Here is a 6000-nt window from a genome sequence, read left to right as displayed (position 1 = left end):
ATGCCATCCAACCATCTCATGCTCTGTTGTCCCCTTCTTCTCCTGCCTTCTATCCTTCCCAGCATCAGGGTCTTTTCTAACGAATCAGCTCTTTGCATCGGGAAGCCAAAGTATTGGAGTTTCAGCTTCAGCATCAGCCCTTCCAATGAATATTCCGGGTTGATTTCCTTTAGGATTGACTGGCTTGATCTCCTTGCAGTCCAAGAGACTCTCAAGAGTCTTCTCCAACACCACAGTTCAAAAGCATCAATTCCTTGGCATTCAGCCTTCTTTATGGTCCAACTCTCACATCCATACATGACTACTGGAAAAACCATAGCTTTGACTATATTGAACTTTGTTGCCATAGTGATGTCTCTGCTATTTGATATGTTGTCTAGGTATAAAGAATGGAAATGCACTTTGTTAAAGGAAAGTGACTTTGTCCTAAAGCTTGTTTTCTGGATGGGAAAGAAAATAAGAGATGGATGAATATAGATATAGAAAGTTACAGGAGATTTGTAAAAGGGAATTTTGAGAAAAGTTTTGTGCAACATCAAGCTGGGATTGAATTGAATTAATTAGGTAAATGAATTTTGCTATTGAGGGTATGCTGGTACAGGATCAGAGTTTGGTTTTCTATGTTATGAGAACAAAGTATTCTTGTAATGGTAATCTACATTTAATAACAGATTATGAGTTTATTTTCTTTCTAAATGATCTGCATGTGCCTTAAAAATATTTTATTGTCACTTTTATTGAATGAATAAGTACTGCATTGTTTCACAGGGACTCATGATCCTATTTGACCAAGTGTTTGAAAATATTTATCTTTGACAAATTTCCCAAATATAAAATTCTCAGTGTTCTAAACCTTTTGATATTTATTGACATAGTTTTCTAAATCAAAATTTAATTAAGTCTTTTGACCTCCAGCCAACTTCTGAATGCATCAAAGGGCCCCTGAACCTATACAAAGAGAAACTATTTAGGCTTGGATATGTTAAATTATATGGGAAACATTGTCATATAAATGGTGATAAAAACTTCTTAGGTTATATTCTATGTGTATCATTAATATACATATTCCAAAAGTTATATGAAACCCCTGAAATCTAAGTATCTGCCAAGGTGTTGCTAGTGGTAAAGAATCAGCTTGGCAATGCAGGAGATGCAAGAGATGCAGTTTCAATCCCTGGGTTGGGAAGATCCCCTGGATGAGGAAAAGACAACCCACTCCAATATTCTTGCCTGGAAAATTCCATGGACAGAGGAACCTGGTGGGCTATAGTCCATGGGGTCACAAAGAGCTGGACACTACTGAGCCACTGAGTGCACACACACACAAATCTGAAATGTATAATATTTTCAGTTATAAACATATATATAAATGTATAATATTTTCAGGTATAATATTTTCAGTTATTAGTACCTTAAAATGTTATATGTTACAGAAATAACCAAATTTCTTGTCAATTTCATTATAATCAGATCTTTAGCAACAATATTTTAAATGTTTTAGTTTATAGATAATCATTATTTTACTCTGATGCTTTTATAAAATGAATATCTTCAAAGAGAGTCATAAAAAAGAATTTTGACAAATATAAATGTCTGATAACTTTCAGATAATGCCACTAAACCAGGTAAGAAATTATAAAACTCTAATGGAAAACCTAATAACTTCATTCAGGTGAACAGGAATTAATTACATGGGACTGACGTGTTAGTCACTCAGTCATGTCTGACTCTTTGTGACTATATGGAGCCCATGGAATTTTCCAGGCAAGAATACTGGAGTGGGTTGCCATTCCGTTCTCCAGGGGATACTCTGGACCCAAGGATATAACCTGGGTCTCCTGCATTGCAGGCAGACTCTTCACTGTCTGAGCCACCATGGGACTGAATGTATTTTTTTTTCCTGAAATATACTGTTTTTTCATTTTTGTTTCCCAGAAAAACTTCTCTTTTACACTATAACCTACAACAAGTTAATAAAGTATACTTTGGAAATGAAAATGAAATACTTACCTTTTTTTCTTGACCTGATCCCTCAATAATTCGGTTTCTGCAGCTGGCTCCTTTGTGGACTTAATGGTTTATTGTGACCAGATTACAACTAGTTATATTAATCATTGTTTTAGTTTGCTGTCTCTTGTTTGCAAATTATTTATGCTTTGTGTCTCTCTCTGATGTACTATGGCTTTATTAATGTTACCAGCTGTATTACTTACATCCTGTATATTTTACAGGATTATTATCTCTTGTATTATCCAGTGTGTGACCAGGCTTCCAACAAAATTACTGATGGCTAAACATCTTGAAGTAGTCAATCATGTGTATATATATGTATGTATGTATGTATGTATAAAACTCTACACAGAATAATTATAATAGTGAAACTGTAGATATGGGAAGAAGCAACAAGGGAAAACATTTTCTGGATCATAATAGATTAGTAAAACAGGCAATCCAGAGAATTTTAGGTTATCAGTATGGACTAATTAAAAAATTAGCACATTGTGTCTATTAAGAGAAGCCTCACCTAATCTAGGATGAGACTACCTAGTGTTGTGGGGAAAATTGGTCTGGAAATATCTCAAATCTTGGTTGAATTTATGACCAAGAGGAGGATCTGTGGGCCAAAAAAGTGTTGCCTTTCACTAAACAAAGAATGTTTTGCTGTTCTTTCACTAAACAAAGAATGCTGCCTGTCATTCTGGTAAACAATAAATGTTGCCTGTCATTAAGCCATCAGCCACAGCAATCATCCTCCAAGGTGTGATCTGAAAGGAATTCATGATGGCCCTAGATAGTAAGGATGCATATGAAAGGCATATTTTCAATGATCCCAGACTCTCCCATCTTCAGTTCTGTCACTCAGTCATGTCCGACTCTTCGCGACCCCATGAATAACAGCACACCAGGCCTCCCTGTCCATCACCAATTCCCAGAGTTCACTCAGATTCACGTCTATCGAGTCAGTGATGCCATCCAGCCATCTCATCCTCGCTCGTCCCCTACTGCTCCTGCCCACTATCCCTCCCAGTATCAAAGTCTTTTCCAATGAGTCAACTCTTTGCATGAGGTAGCCAAAGTACTGGAATTTCAGCTTTAGCATCATTCTTTCCAAAGAAATCCCAGGGTTGATCTCCTTCAGAATGGACTGGTTGGATCTCCTTGCAGTCCAAGGGACTCTCAAGAGTATTCTCCAACACCACAGTTCAAAAGCATCAGTTGTTCAGTGCTCAGCCTTCTTCACAGTCCAACCCTCACATCCATACATGACTACTGGAAAATCCATAGCCTTGACCAGACGGACCTTAGTTGGCAAAGTAATGTCTCTGCTTTTGAATATGCTATCTAGGTTGGTTATAACTTTTCTTCCAATGAGTAAGCATTTTTAGATGTCATGTCTGCAGTCACCATCTGCAGTGATTTTGGAGCACAAAAAAATAAAGTCTGACACTGTTTCCACTGTTTCCCCATCTATTTCCCATGAAGTGATGGGACCAGATGCCATGATCTTCGTTTTCTGAATGTTGAGCTTTAAGCCAACTTTTTCACTCTCCGCTTTCACTTTTATCAAGACGCTTTTTAGTTCCTCTTCACTTTCTATCATAAGGGTGGTGTCATCTGCATATCTGAGGTTATTGATATTTCTCCCGGCAATCTTGATTTCAGCTTGTGTTTCTTCCAGTCCAGTATTTCTCATGATGTACTCTGCATAGAAGTTAAATAAGCAGGGTGACAATATACAGCCTTGACATACTCCTTTTCCTATTTGGAAGCAGTCTGTTGTTCCATGTCCGGTTCTAACTGTTGCTTCCTGACCTGCATGCAGATTTCTCAAGAGGCAGGTCAGGTGGTCTGGTATTCCCATCTCTTTCAGAATTTTCCACAGTTTCTTGTGATCAACACAGTCAAAGGCTTTGGCATAGTCAATAAAGCAGAAATAGATGTTTTTCTGGAACTCTCTTGCTTTTTCCATGATCCAGAAGATGTTGGCAATTTGATCTCTGGTTCCTCTGCCTTTTCTAAAACCAGCTTGAACATCAGGGAGTTCACGGTTCACGTATTGCTGAAGCCTGGCTTGGAGAATTTTGAGCATTACTTTACTAGCATGTGAGATGAATGCAATTGTGTGGTAGTTTGATCTTACCATAGATAAATAGGCACTAAAGTCATTAACTTGAGGTGTATCTGTTTTCTGTGACTAGCAGTAATCTTCTGACCTTTGTCTACATGTTTGTTGTTTTTCAGGAAAATATCTTATATATTCTGACTCCTCCTGGAACTCTTTGGAACAGCTTCTCAGAAATATCTGAGCAGTTGTATCCTGGGCTATAGTCCTCATTGAGGTCACTGAATAAAGCATAATTCTCAACTTTTAGGTTGTGCTTTTAAGTTGACATCTGAAACTGTTTCACATCTTATAATTTATGACTGTTTTGGTTTCTACCTTGCTGTATTTTTAGGGGCTTTCATCTACCGATGGCATGGAATATTTTAGGCAAACTATGTGCTGTATACTAACATGGAAACATTTCCATCACATAGAAACATATATGACCCATGTGCATATTTCAACCATTCTATATAGAATTGCTGTTTTTCTCCTAATTTGAGAAGTACATTTAAAACCAAAGCCAAATTCAATTTGATCTCCATATTTGTCCAATAATGTATATTTAAATCCTTTATCAATATGAACTAATAGCAGTAATATATAGAGATACAGTTTAAAAGTCACTATGTCAATTTACACTGTGATTTTTATTAATTACCAAAGGTACATAATATGCACTTCTTTGGTATTCTATTTCTATCAAACACAGAAACTTCAAAAAAATTCACTATAAAGCAGATTTCAAATAAGTTGTTAGTTATGTCTAAATTTTAAAAATAAGCTTAAGATTTATTCTATAATTATCTATGCAACAATTCCTGATTTTAGTTGAGAAATGTAAATTAAAACTAAAATGCTATTCCAGTAAACACCCTCTAGAATGGCTAAATGAAAAAGTCAAACGTTAACAGGTCATGGTGAGTCTGAGAAATAACTAGACCTTTCATAACTGCTAGGAGGAGTGTACATTAGTAAAATAATCCTTGAAAACTGTTTGAGAGTAGTTACTAAAACTAGACATATCAAGGTGTACTCCTGTAACTCATAGGAATGAATATATGTTCTTAATTAGTACTTGCCCAAACCTAAAAACAACATTAATGCCCATGAACAGAATATGAGAGTAATTATGACATAGGCATAAAATAGAACTCTGTACAAGGAAAAATGAACTATTTCTACATGCAAAAGTGTGGCTGAACCTTACAAACTGCTAAGTAATGTTTCACTTATTTTGACTTACTATTCAGAGACAAAAGGAATACATATTATAAAGCTTAAAAATAGGCAAAAAGAAATTCCCAAGTAGCCCAGTGGGTAAAGAATCTGCCTACAATGCAAGAGGCACAGGAGACATGCGTTCAATCCCTGGGTCTAGAAGATCCCCTGGAAGAGGAAATGGTAGCCCACTCCAGTATTCCTGCCTGGAAAATCCCATGGACAGAGGAGCCTGGTGGGCTACAGTCCATGGGGTCACAAAGAGTCAGACACGACTGAAGGACTAAGCCATCTATGATTTTAGTATATTCAAACAAAAACCTGTACACAAATGTCCATAGCAGCATTAGTCATAATAGCTCCAGAGTGGAGACAATTCAAATATCTATTAACTAATTAATAAATAAACAAAGTGTGGTATACCCATACAATGGAACATTATTCAGCTATAAAGTAAATGAAGTACTGACACCTCCTATAACATAGATGAACATCGAAAATAGTATTATATTAAGCAAAATAATCTAAACATAATAGGCCACATATTGCATAATTCCATTCATATGTAATATGAAGAATAGCCAAATCCATAGATACAGAAAGTAAATTAGTAGTTTCTAGTGGATGGGAGGAATGAGGGATAAGTGCTTAATAGGTATGGGGTTCTTTTTTAA

The sequence above is a fragment of the Ovis aries genome, chromosome X (assembly GCF_016772045.2).
Source record: "Ovis aries strain OAR_USU_Benz2616 breed Rambouillet chromosome X, ARS-UI_Ramb_v3.0, whole genome shotgun sequence".
In the NCBI taxonomy this organism is placed as follows: Eukaryota; Metazoa; Chordata; class Mammalia; order Artiodactyla; family Bovidae; genus Ovis; species Ovis aries.
Note: the sequence above shows the minus strand (reverse complement) of the source record.